Source organism: Nicotiana tabacum, chromosome 20, assembly GCF_000715075.1.
Source record: "Nicotiana tabacum cultivar K326 chromosome 20, ASM71507v2, whole genome shotgun sequence".
NCBI lineage: Eukaryota > Viridiplantae > Streptophyta > Magnoliopsida > Solanales > Solanaceae > Nicotiana > Nicotiana tabacum.
This window is the reverse complement of record NC_134099.1, coordinates 163,148,583-163,170,370: the sequence shown is the minus strand read 5'-3', so window position 1 is coordinate 163,170,370 and position 21,788 is coordinate 163,148,583. Positions and strand designations below refer to the sequence as shown.

The following is a 21,788-nucleotide window of genomic DNA, read 5'->3' as shown; positions in this document are numbered from 1 at the left end:
TTTTCAAATAAGCAGATTTTAGAAGTTTAGCCAAACAGACTATAATTCTTCTGACAAAATGACAAAAGAGATTGCTTTAGCATGGAGAGCTTTATGTTAGATCAATTTTTGAAGTCCAGTTTGTGGGCTACTCTTTTATTTCTATCAGATAGCCCTGATCTTGGCCTGCTACATTTTGGATTCTAAAACAATCTGCTCAGATTCTCAACTCCTGCATTTTTTTTGCTTGAGAAAGCAGAACTGACTAATTTTTACCTTTCCTCATCATTAGTTACCGGGGAGAAATTAAAAAATAGCCAGATTTATAAATAGTCATTCAAAAATAGCTACAGTGTTAAAAATAATCGAAATTTAGCCACTTTTCATGTAAAGATAAATCTGAACGAAAATACTGTTCAAAATCTGGAAAAATACTCCAGCATAATATACTGAAGTTCCGGTTTAATATACCGGTCCAACATAATATGCTGGAAGTTCATACACAGGTGCACTAAACTCCAGTATATTATGCTGGACCGGTCTCTGTTGTAGCAAAATAATGGTTATTTTTCAATGACTTGACAAACGCTGACTATTTTTGAATGACCAGTCCGAAAACTGGTTAGCCCATGCTAGATTAGAAGTATATATTTACTTGTTTAAAACAACAGTCAAAAAAGATTGGCTGGTTTCAAGATTGTGGTTGCACTGTTACCAAGAGATTTTATCTTTTGCAAGAATGGCTATGCAGTCTATCGAAATAGTTTCTCGATCTTCACAAGGCAGGGGTAAAATCTGCTATGCACTACCCTGTCCAGACCTCACTTGTAGGACCATACTAGGTTGTTGTTGTTGCTGCAAAGAACATGTGGGCACTGAACAAATGTAGCATCATCATTAGAAAATACTCTCATCGTTCGCCAATGGAATGAAATGAAGGTTTTCAAAGATATAGTAGGATGAGAGGAGTCTAAATAACTCAAAATAACCTCAAACTTCATCTGTTCATCTCACAGCTGGTCATATTTCCAGGTTAGAAGCTCTAAATCTGGCTCTAATCAGTAAAGAATATGTTTTGGTGGTTTTGTCATTGTAAACAGAACTTTGGTGTATCCTCCATTTCACCACCAGAATGAAAGAGCATATAAACCAAACTATTTCTTCCTATAGAGATAAAATGATATGAGAAAAAAAAAGGGCACCCCTGTGCACTAAGCTCCTGCTATGCGCAGGGTCCGGGGAAGGCCGGACCATAAGGGTCTATTGTACGCAGCCTTACCCTGCATTTCTGCAAGAGGCTGTTTCCACAGCTCGAACCGAATGCAAGTCAAATAAATATTTTTTTGGGGGGGTGGGCGAGAACTTATGAACAACCAACAGCGAGACCACATCATAGTCAGCTTCATATGGAACAAAAGACTGCAATATCATAGCAACTTTACATCATATTCAGACTATACTGAACAGATATCAACATATAAATTCACTACATTCATGTCGAAACCACCCTTAAAGGTTCCACAAAACGTACACAGTATGATAAAAAATCAAGTCAATGACCACTCAAAGAGATAAAATTAGACTAATGATGGCATATGTACAATAGTTGAATAGGGAAATGTACACGATCGTCGGATCAATGGCAGGAAAAAAGAGTGCTTCTAAAGGCATGTGCTGAGAACCATAAAGGCAAGGTTGAGCTGTCCTTTACAGAGTACATCTCCTTCCATACACGGCTGTTTCTTTGATATATCAAAACTTGCTTATGTGTAGCAAGGTAAACATAGTTGCCAGTTTGACTTATTGGGAAAATGCCCGGTACCATCCCTCTAATGCAACGAAGACTCACTTTGTCCACCATTCGCCATTCTTCCCTCTCATAATTTTCCATTACCCAAATAACCATCCAAGCCTCGTATATCTGAATCACAGACAAGCATCCATCCAATTCCAACAAATAAACCCGACTCCTAACTCCACAACTAATTTCCTCAGGCAATTGTATTTTCCTCCAAACATCAGTAGCCAAATCAAGAACAAGCATACACGAACAACTATCCGTCAACCAATGCAATCCACCATTAATAAACACAACTTGGTTCTTATTCATACGCGTGAATGCCTGGTACCATCCCTCTAATGCATCGAAGACTCACTTTATCCACCATTCGCCATTCTTCCTTCTCATAATTTTCCATTACCCAAATAACCATCCAAGCCTCATATATCTGAATCACAGACAAACATCCATCCAATTCCAACAAATAAACACGACTCCTAACTCCACAACTAATTTCCTCAGGCAATTGTATTTTCCTCCAAAAATCAGTAGCCAAATCAAGAACAAGCATACACGAACAACTATCCGTCAACCAATGCAATCCACCATTAATAAACACAACTTGGTTCTTATTCATACGCGTAAATTGATCGTCCTGCAACGACACAAACTTCCTCCATTTGTTCGACTCCGAATCATAGACCATGCATATAAACGTCCTCTCGGGCCTATGACCAAATGACCTATGATAACCAGCTAAAACCACATTGTACTTTTGTGTTATCAAATCACAAGCCAAACCAACAAGAGTGGCTTCGCCATCGGGATGAAACCTAGTAATAGGTCTTTCCCTACTTCTAGGAAGCAATTTATATTCTCTAGTCAATGGATTACAAACATAATAAACATCCTTATCAGGTATACTAGACAAACATAATAAACCATTACAAGAACCTCTAACTTTGACCCGATCTTTAACAAAATCCAATGAAAATTCAGACACCCCTTTCAAATTATCAACACAAATCAAACTAGATCTTGATTCAGATGAAGGCTCACTGACCTGAACAAGTACCATAGGATTCTTAACTGAGAGTTCATTATATAGATTTGTAAAATATTTATCAGATATTAATTTGTACCAAAGTTTGCATACAATTTTTGTCTTAAAAAGTGATTTAACAGGTAATCTAGCAAGAATCTGAAGAATTACTTCATCTGGGAAAACCCCAAATGGTGAATTCATCTTAAAATTTGTTTTTGGGGTTAAAAAATATGAGAAAAAAATTATAGAAATGGAGGAAAGACTCACCCTTTTTCACATTTTTGAGGTTTCTTTTGCAATTTGATGAAGATGGGGGGATTGAATTAGTTTGTAAATGGAAGAAAATAAGGATGAATTTGTGAAGCTGAACTATCAAATTTTGATGTTGGAATAGAAAAAGAAGGTTATCAATTTCTGAGAAGATCAGTGAAAATGAAACGGCTAATTCTCGATTTTGTAACAGAATATGCCCTTTTATTACACTTTAATAATGACACATTATGATTTAAATATTTATTTATATAAAAAAATAATAAAATTTAATTAATAAGAAAATTTTTATATATAATATTACAACAATCATCTAAATACCAAAAAATATTGTTACATTAGCATAATACGTGAATTCAAAAGGAAAGAACATCGTCGTAACCTACATAAATGATCAATTTTAGTCATGTCAAGTAGATAATTACGTATTGTAGTTTAAAGGTATCTAATGTGATGTCATCTTACCGACCACTTCTTTATAAACGGTGTTTTATTTGTATATGTTTCCTTATAATACTTTGGTTATTCTGCCATAACCAGAACTCATGTTGTCGATATTGATATCTCTATTGAAAGTGCAACATATAGTTACTCGCATAAGAAAATATATTATGGTAAATATAGTCCAATATTTAGGATGTTTGCGCTTGTGCTTTATTTATTATAACTACAAAACATAAACATACTGAAAATTATTTTTACACAAATTTAGAAGGATATTCTTTAGTTTCGGAAGACGAAAGTTAAATTTAGGGATAAACACATACTTAGGAGCACATTGATCAGTATCATAAGTTTTGCATGTATGACGTTATTATCAAAACTTCTATACATCATATGTGTACTATTACATAAGCTATTTAGCAGATCTAAGTTTGCAGTAGCATGACTGACATATTTTTCTTCAAAATCAACCTATATGCAATGAAAGATCAATTTTAACTTAGCCTATATATATATATATATATATGGTCACAGTAACATAGTTAAGAAATAATGAACTTGACAACAAATATGTACATTAGAAGACCATTTGGTATTAAAGTATTTAAATATTCTTCTTGGTAATAATTGTTGGTATCATCTTCTGGTGAGTCAAAGTCAAAACTAAAAAGTATTTTATTTTTACCATAAAACTTAGCAATCAACATTTTATTTAGTGGATCAACAAATTCATTCTTACTATCTAAGATAGCTCTTTAATTTCAATCATGTAATTCTCCTAAATTGCGTTTAATCCAATAACGAAAATATTCTCCTTATTAAATGCATTATTATTACCATTGGGGTTGATAACCAAGTGTTCTACAAGAACCAAATCATCTTTTATTGGACGTTCTTCTTCGTTTCCGAGACGAAGCAAGAAGTCACTGAATGTTGAATCTGTTCTTACTTTTATATTTCTTGTCATTTGAGTATTTTTCATTTGAGGTCATAAGTATAATTAAGGCAAGCTAGCTTTTACGGTTTCTGATTTCGTCAATTTTTCGTACTTGACAGAAATCACCTCCCTAAAATCTTTTTTTAACTTGAAAAATAATTTTACTCATATGAAGATTTTAAAAAATAATCTAATTGGATTCTCTTGCTAAATAATTAATTAATTTTTTTGATTATTTGGTTTAACATAAAATATAATTTATTTTCTATTGATTTACATTCTTAATAATAGTTCATCTCATATTTGAATATTTAACCGTAATTATAATTTTATCCACCATAAATTTATTTTTAAAGAGTAAAAAGATCAATTTGACATTCCACTTTTAGATCTTTATGTTTGCAAATCATTAGTAGTATTGGCTCTTACCAATCTTTTTTTTCTCACACATTTATATTCTTAAAAATTTTCTTAGTTGTTCTTTAATAACTGGATATATTTTTCTACATTACACGAAAAATTAATAATAATAAAAATATTATTTGAGTAGAGAGCAGTTCAGATATAATATAATAATATATTATTGCAGGGATTTTTTTTCTCAATTTCAACGCTCTATGCAATCCTTTTAGCATTTTTTTTATTTTTTCTTGGTATTGAATATTATAGAGTGGTAATGTATTACCACCACTATGGAGGATTCTTATGAAATTTTATTTTTATTAAACTTTCCTACATATTTTTAATAAGAATCCAATAGATAAGATTGTATTAATTTTAAAATCTTAAATATTAAAAAAATTAACATAGAAGTTATTGTAGTTCTAAAAAATAAGTTATTACAACTATGTCGTTTCCGTGTGAGTTCTTCTGTTTAATATTTTAGGGTTATTTTGGTATATTCAATATTATATTTGTGATTTTATAATAATATAGGCTCTCTTGTTTTTCTAAATGGATTTAGACAATATAATACGTTTTCAAATTAAATTAGCAATAGAAATTTTTTAAGAAGTATATCATAAAAGTAATAGGATTACATGTCTAAAAAATATATCCATATCCCAAAAGTAATTATACTAATAGAAAATCTAACATGTTCCTAAATTTATTATGTTTACATGCTAACACGTAGTATTATATATCTATGCCCGAACATAATTACACTAATGGAATTTCTAAAGGTAATCATGTAGGATTCCTAACGTGTAGTATTATGTCCTAAAACTAATAGGATTACAAGGCTAATGTCTAGAATTCTGGTTATGTCCTTTTATTATGAGTTATTATACTTTAGATGATTGTTGTATTATTACAACAACAACAACAACAACAACAACAACAACAACAACAACAACGACCCAGTATAATGCCACAAGTGGGGTCTAGGGAGGGTAATATGTACGCAGACCTTACCCCTACCCCGAGGGGCAGAGAGGTTGTTTCCAGGAGACCCTCGGCTCAAGAAAGCAACAAGAGACGATATATTAGTACCACCAATAGACTCATAATAAAATAACAGGAATATAAGAGATACGAAATACGGAATACGAAATACGAAATAGATGGATGGTATAGTAAAAACCAACAGATAAAGTTCTACATCAGTAAACGACCAATAGCATCCTCAGACTAACTCCTAACTGGCTAGGCTCACTTTATTGTGCTGTTGAAATATTCAGAACTTTTTCTTAACCTACAACCTTAATGCTCGACCTTCATAATTCTTTGTCAAGGGCCATGTCCTCAGTAATCCTAAGTCGCGTCATGTCCTGTCTGATCACCTCTCCCCAATACTTCTTAGGTCGCCCTCTACCTCTCCTCGTGCCCACTACAGCCAGTCGCTCACACCTCCTCACCGGTGCATCAGTGCTCCTCCTCTGAATGTGCCCGAACCATCTGAGTCTTGCTTCCCGCATATAATAATAATTTGTATTATTATATATATAAATTTATCTTATTAATTAAATTTTATTGTTCATTCATATAAATAAATATTTAAATCATCATGTGTCATTATAAAAGTTGGAACCCCAAAATTTAAAATTAAATTATTGAAATAACAAAAATTATTGAAATAACCTTCTAAATAATTGCAATGTACCTTATTTAATTATTTAATAATATTAAAATAAAAGAAAGTGACTTTTGGACATTTACGAAACGTCCTTTTAAGGAGATTCTTGAACTTTTCATAAGAGTGTGCTGACATTGCGTAGTGTAAATTTGATTCTTTTATATATGAATTTTAGTAGTAACATAACCTAACGTATAGTATTATGCTTAATATTTATATTCTCTAGTCAATGGATTACAAACATAATAAACATCCTTATCAGGTATACTAGACAAACATAATAAACCATTACAAGAACCTCTAACTTTGACCCTATCTTTAACAAAATCCAATGAAAATTCAGACACCCTTTTAAATTATCAACACAAATCAAACTAGATCTTGATTCAGATGAAGGCTCACTGACCTGAACAAGTAACATAGGATTCTTAACTGAGAGTTCATTATATAGATTTGTAAAATATTTATCAGATATTAATTTTTACCAAAGTTTGCATACAATTTTTGTCTTAAAAAGTGATTTAACAGGTAATCTAGCAAGAATCTGAAGAATTACTTCATCTGGGAAAACCCCAAATGGTGAATTCATCTTAAAATTTGTTTTTGGGGTTAAAAAATATGAGAAAAAAATTATAGAAATGGAGGAAAGACTCACCCTTTTTCACATTTTTGAGGTTTCTTTTGCAATTTGATGAAGATGGGGGGATTGAATTAGTTTGTAAATGGAAGAAAATAAGGATGAATTTGTGAAGCTGAACTATCAAATTTTGATGTTGGAATAGAAAAAGAAGGTTATCAATTTCTGAGAAGATCAGTGAAAATGAAACGGCTAATTCTCGCTTTTGTAACAGAATATGCCCTTTTATTACACGTTAATGACACATTATGATTTAAATATTTATTTATATATATAAAAAAATTAATTAATAAGAAAATTTTTATATATAATATTACAACAATCATCTAAATACCAAAAAATATTGTTACATTAGCATAATACGTGAATTCAAAAGGAAAGAACATCGTCGTAACCTACATAAATGATCAATTTTAGTCATGTCAAGTAGATAATTACGTATTGTAGTTTAAAGGTATCTAATGTGATGGCATCTTACCGAACACTTCTTTATAAACGGTGTTTTTTTTGTATATGTTTCCTTATAATACTTTGGTTATTCTGCCATAACCAGAACTCATGTTGTCGATATTGATATCTCTATTGAAAGTGCAACATATAGTTATTCGCATAAGAAAATATATTATGGTAAATATAGTCCAATATTTAGGATGTTTGCGCTTGTGCGTTATTTATTATAACTACAAAACATAAACATACTGAAAATTATTTTTACACAAATTTAGAAGGATATTCTTTAGTTTCGGAAGACGAAAGTTAAATTTAGAGATAAACACATACTTAGGAGCACATTGATCAGTATCATAAGTTTTGCATGTATGACGTTATTATCAAAACTTCTATATATCGTATGTGTACTATTACATAAGCTATTTAGCAGATCTAAGTTTGCAGTAGCATGACTGACATATTTTTCTTCAAAATCAACCTATATGCAATGAAAGATCAATTTTAACTTAGCCTATATATATATATATATGAACTTGACAACAAATATGTACATTAGAAGACCATTTGGTATTAAAGTATTTAAATATTCTTCTTGGTAATAACTGTTGGTATCATCTTCTCGTGAGTCAAAGTCAAAACTAAAAAGTATTTTATTTTTACCATAAAACTTAGCAATCAACATTTTATTTAGTGGATCAACAAATTCATTCTTACTGTCATACCTCCTTTTTCCGCCTCGCGAGGGTACAAGGAGTTTTTCCAATTAAAGGACAATCGAAACGGGATTTGTTTATTTATTTCAGAGTCGCCACTTGGGAGATTTAGGGTGTCCCAAGTCACCAATTTTAATCCCGAATCGAGGAAAAGAATGACTCCATATTACAGTCTGCGTACCAGAAATCCGGATAAGGAATATGTTAACCCGGGAGAAGGTGTTAGGTATTCCCGAGTTCCGTGGTTCTAGCACGGTCGCTCAACTGTTATATTCGGCTTGATTTTCTGATTTTATACAAATATGAACTTATGTGCAAATTTTATCTTTTTACCGCTTTCATAATTGTTATTATTATTTTTACAAGAATGTGAACATTGTTTAAAACATGTCTTTGGATTACGTCACATGAAATGCACCCGCAATCCGGAACACATTTTTATTCAATGTTTTGGGATTTGGATTTGGGTCGCATGAAATACGCACCCGAGTTTAAGAAGATAACATTATTAAATACGCGCCTAAAGCGACTAGCGTATCATTATTTTGGGTAGGGCCGTGAAATTTGCTAAAACGGCTCCTCCCGAATTCTAAGCAATTAAATGTACATTTATTGAGGGCCCCGCAATCTATACATTTTATTAAGCGAGGCTCATCTCATTTATTTTAAATGGACAAATCTTAAAGCGACTACATTTTTCTATAAAAATTAGTCTCTAAAATAAAGAAAGAAAATCTTAATTAATTACTAGCTTTTTTATTATTTTAAGAAAACATGGCATGCTAATTGCTAGATTAATACAAATATTGATGAAAAAGGAATTTTACTCAAAATTTCGAAATTATAAATAAAATAAAAATTCGACAACTAATATTCAAAAGAATCAAATACAACTCAGCATTGTTTTAAAAAAAATTATTGAGATTAATTATTCACAACCATTTGAAACTAGATTTAACCATAATTACTAAAGCTTATTAGAAAGTTTATTAAACTTAAATGTTCTTCTAATCTTGCTTGAACTCAAATCATGCCTTAATGCCTAATTTACGAAATTTAATTTAAATTCATGCCTTAGCTAAATTTAGCTACTTATTCATGATTAACCTACTGTTGATAATCTTGAAACCTTCATAACTAGTGAATTAACCCGTTTTGCCAAACCGATTCATTAAAGACTAACTTATGTTATTTTCTTATTCCAATTATTATTCAGTAATACATGAAATAGCTTAAATACAATCAACAAAAGGAACAAAGAAAAACGAAATTAAAACTTCAAAATTTCATTCTTCATATGTATTCATGCTTCCACATTATTAGCTTGCAATAGCTAGTATTACAGTCGTGTACCTGGTATTGGAAACAAAAGAAGATGAAGATGAGAATCAGCAACAGTAATAACAATACAGCACAACAACAAACAGTCCAGCAACAGCAACAACCCAGGAACAGAGTTTGCAAACCGGTGGAGTAGTAATCCCAAAACAAAAGCTTCAAGCTTTGATGAAACAACAACAATTAATGCTGATTTCAAACAATGAAAGAAAACAGAAGATTTTTTTAGTTTTTTTTTTTTATTTGAAAGTTTTAATATTTTTCAGAATTTTTCTTTCTCTTAAATATTCAGCTCTTTTTTTTTCTCTCTTATTCTCTCTGTCCGTTCTTTCCCTTATTCTCCTCTTTTTCTTGTGTGCCCTCTGTATTTTTTTTAAAAAAATCTGATCAAGTTCTTTTATTTATATCCCATCCCAAAACCTTTTAATCAATTAATAAATCAACCACTTTCTCCTACCAAACTCATTATCTTCTCACTTATCCCCCACTACAATAAACAAATATATCAACCCCAACCCATCACATCTTGTACCCCATGCTTATCATAAACAATTACCATATTCTCCTCCACTACATTATGTCTTGTCCCCCATTATATTAAACAATTATATCACATACACCCCATTACCTTTTGTCCCCCATGCTTAACATAAAGAATTACAAAATGTACAATTCCTAAACTACCCCTCCGACCTTATTGCAATTACCATTTTACCCCTGAATGTACTGCAATTTACCAAACTACCCCCATCAGCTATAACCAATCAATCAATCAAACTCAAATAAAATATAGCCAATATGACCAATTTCTACACAAATTCGAGCAACAAATTCAAACTAAATGATGAACAACAAAGAACAACTAAAATTTTGATTGAACAATATTTTTAGCAACAAAGAAACCTACTTTCAGATTCAACAAAAACAACAACAAACAAGTATATTCAGATTTCTAAATTCAATAATCATTTGAACTTAAAATCAAATCTAACAACAATACAACCAACAATTCCTATATTAAACTTAAACAAGATTATGAGACAAACTCAAGAAATAATCATAAATGATAAACAATAAACAAGAAAATCAAACTTATACTAATTTCGGATTCAAGAACAATCAAACAAAGTATGGACATAAATGAAAAAATTCAACAACAATAACAAGCAAGTTTTATTCAAATTCGAATTAAACTTGTATTAAGCTTAAACAAAACAAATAAACTTATTCAAATCACTAAACTTCAAATAATCAATTTAACTTCAACTTAAATCAAACAAACATCATAACAAAAATGAACGATTCACACTAAAATAAACACTCGAGATTAGATTACTTGATGAAGAACTAACAAACTTCAAACATAATAAACACGAATCTGTCACCTTCATGAATTTATCAACAAATCCAAACAAATCGGGGGTGCAACAAGGCTGTCATTTCTATGTAAAGCATTTACAAATTAACAACAGGCATTAAGAATGGAGAAACGGAACCTTTCGTTGAACGACCAACTCGAGTTGACGTACAAAAGAATCGACGGACCAAAGCTTGAACAAATGACGACACTGGTCGTTCATGGCTGTGTCGACGTAGTGGATACAGTAGAAGCTCGATGTTGAGGTAACGTAATGGCAGTCATGGCTGCCTGTGTCGATGAGGCAGAAGCTGGACGAGGCAGCCATGTCCATGCTGAGTCGACGAGGCAGAAGCTGGAGCAGCTGGACGACGCAGCAGGGGCGATGGCATCCGTTTGGTCGCCGATGGTTCTCGCGACTGTGGTCGGAGCTCGCGACTATGGTCGCGCTGGCTGGGGTTCGACGACGACGATGATGGAGGCTGGGAGTTGCTGGGTGCGTCGCGAAGAAAATGAAGCTGAAGGGGGTCGTTCATGGCTGCCTAGATGGGGACGATGATGGGATGAAGTAGATGTCGGGGGAAGCTGTGCGTGTGTGAGTGTGTTGCAGCTATGACAATAGCCATGGCTGCGTGGTGAAGGGGTGGTTGTCGAGCAGCAGCAGCGTTTGGGTGGCTGCAGCTGCTGGTCGGAGCAGAAGAAGAAGCAGCAATGTAGCGGGGGGAAGCCATGGGAGCCGGGGTTTGGAAGGGATTTTGGAGAAGAAGAAGAGGGATGGGGGTCGGAGCAGAAGAAGAAGAATAGCCATGGCTCCGATTTTCTTTATTGTTTTTCTTTTTTCTTTTTTTTTTTGTGAAAATGTAAGATAGGGGGGTGTTGGGGTCTTTGGGTTATGGACCGGGTCGACCCGGTTTGAAATAGACCGGGTCGTGGGGAGGGTTGGACAATTTTTTGGGCTTGTGGTTTGAAATTGAAGAAGAGGCACAATTCCGATTTTCTTTATATTTTTGCTCTCTTTTCTTCTTTTATTTTTCTAAAAATAATTATAAAAATACTTAAATTATTATTAAAAACTAAATTAAGTTATAAAAGCGCAAATTAACTCCCAATAACAATTAACGCACAATTAAGTAATAATTAAGCATAAAATTGTATATTTGGACATTAAATGCTAAAAATGCAAAAGATGCCTATTTTTGTAATTTTTTAATTTTTGTAAAACAAACTTAATTACTAACAATTGTAGAATTAAATCCTACATGCAAAATGCGATATATTTTTGTATTTTTATTAATTTAACAAATAAACATGCGCAGACAAATACAATAATTATTCAAAAAAAAAATCACAAAATTGCACACCAAGGAAAATCATTTTATTTTTGAATTTTTTGGGAGTAATTCTTTCATAGGGCAAAAATCACGTGCTTACAGCTGCCCCTCTTTGCCCGAAGACACGAAGGGTTTTCGTGTAAAGATAAAGTGAGCGATTTTTGCCCATCCGAGTACTCCGTGTGAAGCATTTTTTTTAAAAAAAAATTTGACCGAACCTTTGCTTCAGAGGTTTCCTACATATCCTGGGCTAAACAGGAGTCAGGTCAATGTAGTTCGGGAAGTTTTGGTAGCTGGGACTACCATGGGACTGCGAGGTTACTGTTGTTGCATGTTATTACCACTGCTTACCGATCTCCTTGTTACACCGTGCTAAAAAGAAAACAAGAAGCTAGGCTAGACTGCAACTTGTTCTTGTTGCCTTGCTTTCTTGTCGGCTTGTGTTTCCTCCGGTGCTTTTCTTTCGTGAATTTGGGGATGACACTGACCCTTTGCTTTTCTGAATGCCAATTTTTCATCATTTTGTTCGGTCCGCTGGGGACATGGCTTCCTTCATTAAGCTTTTCGGCAGTTCCTCTGAAGATACGGCTTTCTTCATCAGATTTGTTATGCTGGGCATAATTTAATGTTCACAGACCGCTTCTTTCAAGACGCGTCTTTTCTTCCTTTTGACTCATGCGCTTGAATTTGTGCTGAGACCTCTTGTTGCCACCTTCTGCTTTCCGGTGCTGGGATTTTTATTGTTTCCTGCTGGGGATTCCTGTTGTAACCTTCTGCCTTCCGGTGGGGTTACTGATTTCAAAAGTTGCAGTATAAGACTGAAAATTATTCCTCTCGTTATACAGGTGGGCACCTGACTTCAACAAACAACTTTGAAAAATAAAATGCCTTTCCTCTCTTCAGGCGGGCTCCTGATTTCAAAAACAACTTTAAAATAAAAATGTCATTCCTTTCTTTAGGCTGGCGAAATTTCAACAACTTTTAAAAATAAAACGTCATTCCTCTCTTCAGGCGGGCTCCTGACTTCAAACAAACAACTTTTAAAATAAACGTCATTCCTTTCTTCAGGCGGGCTCCTGACTTCAAACAAACAACTTTTAAAATAAACGTCATTCCTCTCTTCAGGCGGGCTCCTGACTTCAACAACTTTGAAAAATAAAATGTCATTCCTCTCTTCAGGCGGGCTCCTGACTTCAAACAAACAACTTTTAAAATAAACGTCATTCCTCTCTTCAGGCGGGCTCCTGACTTCAACAACTTTGAAAAATAAAAATGCCATTCCTTTCTTTAGGCTGGCGAAATTTCAACAACTTTTAAAAATAAAACGTCATTCCTCTCTTCAGGCGGGCTCCTGACTTCAACAACAACTTTAAAAATAAACGCCTTTCCTCTCTTCAGGCGGGCTCCTGATTTTAAAAACAACTTTAAAATAAAAATGCCATTCCTTTCTTTAGGCTGGCGAAATTTCAACAACTTTTAAAAATAAAACGCCATTCCTCTCTTCAGGCGGGCTCCTGACTTCAACAACAACTTTAAAATAAACGTCATTCCTCTCTTCAGGCGGGCTCCTGACTTCAACAACAACTTTAAAAATAAACGTCATTCCTCTCTTCAGGCGGGCTCCTGACTTCAAACTTAGGAGGAAATGCCTCTCCTATGGGTAAAACTAAACTTAGGAGGAAATGTCTCTCCTATGGGTAAAATTAAACTTAGGAGGAAATGCATCTCCTATGGGTAAAACTAAACTTTAGGAGGAAATGCATCTCCTATGGGTAAAAATAAACTTAGGAGGAAATGCATCTCCTATGGGTAAAACAAACTTAGGAGAAAATGCATCTCCTATGGGTAAAAAAATAAACTTAGGAGGAAATGCCTCTCATATGGGTAAAACTAAACTTAGGAGGAAATGCCTCTCCTATGGGTAAAACTAAACTTAGGAGGAAATGCATCTCCTATGGGTAAAGAAACAAACTTAGGAGGAAATGCATCTCCTATGGGTAAAACAAACTTTAGGAGAAAATGCATCTCCTATGGGTAAAAACAGACTTAGGAGGAAATGCATCTCCTATGGGTAAAACAAACTTTAGGAGGAAATGCATCTCCTATGGGTAAAAACAGACTTAGGAGGAAATGCATCTCCTATGGGTGAAACTTTAAACTTAGGAAGTGCGTCTCCTATGCGTGAACCATTTCCTTCTTCCTGAATTATTTACTTACATGTGTTGTCTTCCCTCGAAACTGCTGGGGATGAATTTTCCTTTTCTTCCTTACCCACTCTGGGTTGTCCGACCCTCTTGAAACTTGGTCGAAACATTGTCGAGGATGCTTCTACATCTCGATGATCAGCTGGGGATAACACTGCGAACTGCTGAGTAACCCTGCTGGGGATAACACTGCTGAGGATAACTCTGCTGAGTAAATATGTTATCTTACTCCTTCCAAAATTACCTCCTTTTAAGTAGGATGCTTCATTCCTCTGCAAACTACTTCCCCTTTTTTTCTTTTTCTTTTTTTTCTTTTTTTTTTTTTTTTTTGCATAGCTTCTTCCTTCGAAAACTACTTCCCTTAAGACTCGTTTTGCCTTTTCCCGAAAGGAACCGCTGAGGATACCGATTTTCACCAAACTTGTATTGGACTCCTCGAAACTGCTGGGGATAACACTGTTGGGGAATTATTTACTTACATGTTGGGGGATAAAATGTTATCAGCCGGGGATAACGCTGTCGAGGATAACACTGCTGGGGGATTCTGATTCCTTCAGAACTAGTGCTTCACTCTTCGGAAGGCTGTTGGGAATGATATTGGCCTTCTGCTTTTCCTAAGCTCAAGTTTCATCCCTTTGTTCTGTCTGCTGGGGAACAACTTCCTCCATTGAAACTTATTATGTTGGGGGCAACACTGATTCAAAGACCACTTCCCTTGAGACTGGTGTTATTTTTTATTCTTCCCCAAATGGGTACCTGACTTCCAGAAAATTTTCTAAATGGAAGAAAAATTTTCTGCCCCAGTTTGATAATCTTTCTTGTGGCATGCATTTCTGTCATCAATGCCATTTCCTTTACCTGTTTCAAATCAAACAAAATTTGTTAGTTTAAAACGCGGTGGTTGGTTGTGATACTCCTACTGGGATGGATTTTCCCTTTCTCCTTCCCTGCTCTGCGTTCCAAACTTGTTGGGGATGATATTATTTGCTGGGGATAATCCCTTCTTGCTGGGGATATCCCTCTTCTTTTGTGGCATAGCTCGGAAACTGGCATTTCTCCGACCTTTTAGTCTCGCATGAATTTCCCAAATCATGCTCATTGCTTTCCTTGATTTGTCCACGGGCCTTGGCCTTGAGGTTTATAACCTTTGATTTCGGCAAGGGTATCCCTCTTGACACTCGTCAATCCTTTTGTCAATTCCCTTTTGCTGGGGATATCTTTTTTTGACACTGGCCTCGCGCTTGTTCCTTGCTGACTATACCATTTGGATGTACTAGTCAGATCTCATCTTGTATGATTGGAAAGCTGATGGCCTATTTTGAAGTCATTTCTTACTTGTTCTGACCAAACATACTCTACTGGGGAATTTTCTATGAAAGGAGAAAGATAAAAAGGAACAGAATAAAAGACAAAGAAAAAAGATGACTCTTTAACAAAAGAAACTATAAATAAAAACCTATCAGACGCAGATACCAACTCTAATGGTCATGACATGCACATGTGGCCTATCCTCCGCCGTCAATTGTCTTTCAAGACCTTCAATTGGCAATTTCCCATCTGATTCTCAATCTTATTCGACTTGTAGTGCCCGAAGGGTTTTCACTATCAAGCCTCTCTCATTTTGTTTTTTTTTCTCTCAGCTTTTATCGCCTTATGGTGTCCGTGAAGATTTTCACCGATAAGACTCTCTCATTTATATCACTTTCCAGCTGGAGATTTGGAGTGTTGCCGGTATGACTCTTTCTGCTGGGGATTAGAGTCCTTTCTGCTGTGGAACAGAGTGTTATGTTCACCGGTAAGACTCTCATTTGTATGACTTGGCATATTTTGAAGACTGATCAGAAGGTCTTTCTTTGGACCGTAATGTGGGTTTTGGATAGGCTAGAAAGGAAGGGTATTAAAGGCTAAAAAAAACAAAATAAATTTGGGGTTCAAAATTACAACCTTCGAAATCATATTTGTTTACAACAAGCGCAACCCTTGCCCCAGTTTCTTGCTTGGGGATTATTTATTTATTATTTTATTTTTATTACACCATGCACACTATGCACACTATGCACCCTATGACCGAGTCATGAAGCGCCTACGTATCCTCTTTGAGGAATCAGGTCAAACGTAGTTCCCAATTCCTCTTTTTCATTTGACTTTCCTTTTTTCTTTTTGTTATCATTTTTTTTCTCTTTTTCTTTTCTCTTTTTTTTTCCGTTTTGTTGTTTTCTTTTCTTTCTCTCTTTTTTTCTTTTTATCTTCCATGTTCTGTGTTTCTAACCTGCTGTTACCGATTCCGAATGAGGGGTATGAAAGAAAAATAAATAAGGCTCGAAAGGGGTAACGAAGGATAAAGTGTTTAGGTAGCAGAACAAAATGCCTTCGTCATTCCAGTCTTCAAAACATGCCAAGTGCAAACAACATAATTTAAACAAAGATTTGTAGCCTCTTCTGACGGTGCTGGACTTGACAATTATTCACATTTGCCTTTCCATTTGTCATTTCTAAAGCACCGTTGGGCAATACTCTCACTTGATTTTATGGTTTTTCTTTATGTTTTATTTGCCCTAGTTCCGTATGACTCGGGCTCCAAATAATCTCAAACCGTTCTTATTTCCTTTAAATGTTGTGATCACCTTCCCAGGATTTTATGATTAACTTTTAAGATTAGGCCCAAACTGTGTGCGTATGTCATGTCACTAGAATCGGCGCTGAACAAAAATGATAAAAGGACTAAACAAAAAGATGAATGGAAATAATAAAAGACAGGATTTTGTATTAGACTACCGGTGAAATGGTTTGAATAATAAAAACAAACAAAACAAACTAGAATAAAATCCTAAAACACACTGGACAAAACATAAACAAACCGCTATGACAAAAATGGACAGATAGGAAGGTTTGACACAAGACAACATCCGTATTACAATCCTAAGAATAATCCGGACAATAGAAATGACAACAAAATAGCCACCAAAAGATTCTCTCTTGCTAACCAAGGAACGGAGTGTCCTCCCATTTTATCAAAACTGGCATCTTAGCCACTGAGCTTTGCATCAATACTGCCAAGACCATTACCAGCTTCAACATCATCAACCTCCGTCAACAAGTTCTCGATAGGGTTCGAATGCTCCATGTCACTGTTATTGATCACAATCCGCCCTTTTTGGATCATTTTCTCTACTTCCCTTTTCAAATTACGACAGCTCTCAATGTTGTGCCCTATGACATTGGAGTGGTATGCGCATCGTGCTGCCGGATCAAAGTTTCTTGCACGTGGATCTGGAGTATATGCGGGGAGCGGCTCAATCAAGCCAGCATGTCTTAGCCTTTCAAACAGACTTGCATAAGATACTCCGATAGGGGTGAGAGCCTTTCCTCGTTTCAGCAACCTCTCGTTCCTAAATGCTTGATTGGGCCGGAAACCTGATCCAGGGGGCTTCCGGTAGGCTTGTGAGGGTGGATAGGCCTTCTGTGGAGCTGGGTATTTGGACAGTGAAGCCCGTCCTTGGGAATCTCGTGGAGAAAAGTAGCGTTGGGGAGGGGAGTAGTGTTGACGAGTGATAGAGCTACTCGGGTAGCTGGGAAAGCTGCCATAAGTGGGTTGGGATGGAGAGTATGGGGGATTTTCCGTTATGGTGTTGGGTGCTTGGGTAATGACAGAGTTCAAGAGGCTTGGCGGTGGAGGGGCGGTGTTTTCCTAGTTATCCATGCCTGATACATGTCTGCCACATGCTGTCTCAGCATTTTCACTTCTTCTACCAAGCCGTTGTTCCGTTCGACCAATTGTTGTCGGTCATCAGTACCGACCCACTCGGTTCTGTGGTTCTGAGTCATTGTCCTTTGACTTTGCTTTGCAGGGAGGAGTTACCACAACCAACCACTTTTCTATATATGAACAACAACAAAGTGAAGCCATCATGTTAGTGTTAGGACATTTGACAGACAAGCATATATCAGAGATACAATGCACCTAAGCAGTTAGACAATTCTTGTAATTGTGCCCCTCTGAAAATCTCCTCCACTTTCCTTTATTTTTTTTTATTTTTATTTTTCCAGTGGTGGTCGAATCTTATGGAGATTGCCTACGTATCATGACCCCGCATGAATCAGACCTTGCGTAGTTCGGACAAAATGAAAGGTAACAACAATGAGACATTTTTTTTTCTTTATCAATTTTCATAATAAAACAAATTGGGTTTCAAAGGTTGAAAGATGACCAACAAACTCAAAAATCAAACAACCCACATATTCTAGTCAAAAGATTTATAACCTCAAAACAAAAAGGCCAGTTTCCTTTCCTCGTTTGACAAATGCAACCAAATGGCTATTTTTGCAAATGTGGCCTCTTCCAAATCTCACATGAATTTTGAGGCCGGGGAGGATTATTTTATGACACTTTACAAACTTGTCCGTTCTTTTATAAAAATAGCCTTTCGACAACTGAAAGATACTCTAAGGCTATTTCAGCAAGAACGGTTTAAGACGCAGCCGAAGCTGGCTCGGCTTATTTTTGACTAAAAATCCAAACGGTATTCACCTGACCGCTGACTCTTTGTTGTTGTTTTTTTCAAATTACAATAACACCTGGTGTTGCAAACACTGCCCTTCAGCGCCTCGGGGACGAAGATTTTTAAGGCTGTGTGGGTCAACTGGACCAAAAATCCTAAACATGACCCAAAAGGTGGCTGTTTATGCAAATTCAACCTTCCGGCGTCCCTTTCGGGAACATTCGGCTATTTTTGACAAAACAACATCACCCGACTTATTTATGACTCTTTTTATCGTTTTTCAAATTAGAAAACTCAATATTGCAAACACGACCTTTCAACGCCTCGAGGACGAAGATTTTTAAGGCTGTGTGTGTCAATTGGACCAAATCTTAAACATGACCCAAAAAGTGGCTGTTTATGCAAAGTCAGTCCTTCGGCGTCCCTTTCGGGAACATTCGGCTATTTTTGACAAAACAGCATCACCCGACTTATTCATGACAAAATTAAAATTTTGACATATTTTTATTTATTTATTTATTTATTTTTGGCTATTTTAGCAAAAAAGGGGGTTGGACCCGATGAGGGTTGCCTACGTATCTCACATCCGGTGAGAATCAAACCCGCGTAGTTCGGGCGATCATGAATAAAGTAAATAAACTTTTTTTTTTATTATTATTATTTATTTTTTGAAGGAAAGACTTATAAAGAAGAAAGAAAATATTTTTTTGGAATTTTACTTTCGATTAAAGAAATGCTTCTAAAAAATATTTTGAATTTTGACTTTTCTTTTCAATTTTGAAATAAGAATGAAAATATTTTCGGATTTTTTGGAAGAAATTAAAAGAAAATATTTTTTTTTTTATTTTTTTTTATTTTTTTATTTTTATAAAAACAATTAAAAAGACTTTCTAAAGACATCAATAATGTAAAAATATTTTTGGATTTTTTCTTGAATATTGGGGGTCTAAAAAATATTTTTCTAGAAAGGAAATAAAGAAAAATACTTTTTGGATATATATATATTGCAACAAATAATAAAACCACGTTCAACGCAAGACTCTTCTTATTTTCATTTTTGGCATTTTCATAAACAAATAAATAAATACAAAAAAACCATTTTAAAAACAAGACTCTTTTTTCATTTTCGTTTTTCATGGCAAGACAAACAATTTTTCTTTTTCTTCTTTTTCTTTATTTTTAAAACAAGACAAAGCGAATGATTTTTTTTTTCTGTTTCAACAAAATGACCATCCTATTCTTCAACCTAAAAATAAGAGACTTTTTTTTCCATTTTTTCTTTTGCTTTTTGAGTGAAACAAACTATATAAAAAAAGTATTTTTCATTTTTTTTTTCATTTTTTCAAAATTTCGGCAGAATTTAGCCAATATTTGGACATTGTTTTTTTTTTCAAAACAGAAGAATAACTCTATACACTGTTATTTCCCTTTCTTTCTCTTTTTTTTTTAATTTTTCCCAATATTCAAAAACCGGACATCATGCAAGTCCAAAGCAAATAAATGCACAAGCAGTGAGTAGGATGCATCAGGATGGTCTTTTCTGTTTCGGGTTGCTATTCCTAGACAGACTCAACCCCTGTGTTGAGTCCCCTAAGTCAGAAATGCACATGATGCAGATAAGCGTTCCTACTAGGGATCCGGCATGTGGCTTTGTTATACTAGGTTCAGAACCTGGGTGTTTGTTCTAGACCTGGCTTACCCGAGCGGACACCTCGAGCCAGGGGGGGCAGCGTACTGGGAATACAGAAGCTTCACCAGCTTAGCAACTTGTCCGAACCTCGTTCTAAATTAGGATTTGACACTATACAGAAAAGAAGTCGTACGAAGTACACCCTTCTTCATGATTCAGAAGACTCAGAGAGAAGATGGGCTTCGGCACAGTTTATATACAGTTCACGTAATATCAAAGCGGTAAAAGGCAACCAATTAGCATATTGAGCTAAAAACATGTAATAAAATCAGATAAAACCAAATATAATAATTTATATAAGCTCGAATTTCTAACCCTGAACCAGTGGTTCTGGGTCTATCCCCAGCAGAGTCGCCAGAGCTGTCACACCTCCTTTTTCCGCCCCGCGAGGGCGCAAGAGAGTTTTTCCAATTAAAGGACAATCGAAACGGGATTTGTTTATTTATTTCAGAGTCGCCACTTGGGAGATTTAGGGTGTCCCAAGTCACCAATTTTAATCCCGAATCGAGGAAAAGAATGACTCCATATTACAGTCTGCGTACCAGAAATCCGGATAAGGAATTCTGTTAACCCGGGAGAAGGTGTTAGGCATTCCCGAGTTCCGTGGTTCTAGCACGGTCGCTCAACTGTTATATTCGGCTTGATTATCTGATTTTATACAAATATGAACTTATGTGCAAATTTTATCTTTTTACCGCTTTCATAATTGTTATTATTATTTTTACAAGAATGTGAACATTGTTTAAAACATGTCTTTGGATTACGTCACATGAAATGCACCCGCAATCCGGAACACATTTTTATTCAATGTTTTGGGATTTGGATTTGGGTCGCATGAAATACGCACTCGAGTTTAAGAAGATAACATTATTAAATACGCGCCTAAAGCGACTAGCGTATCATTATTTTGGGTAGGGCCATGAAATTTGCTAAAACGGCTCCGCCCGAATTCTAAGCAATTAAATGTACATTTATTGAGGGCCCCGCAATCTATACATTTTATTAAGCGAGGCTCATCTCATTTATTTTAAATAGAC

The 21,788-nt window shown here is 35.1% G+C and overlaps 1 pseudogene; it reads right to left on the bottom strand.

Annotated features, from left to right (window-relative positions):
- Positions 1–1,384: 1,384 nt before the first annotated feature.
- LOC107796121 (F-box protein At5g49610-like) lies at positions 1,385–3,245 on the bottom strand (annotated as a pseudogene).
- Positions 3,246–21,788: the final 18,543 nt, after the last annotated feature.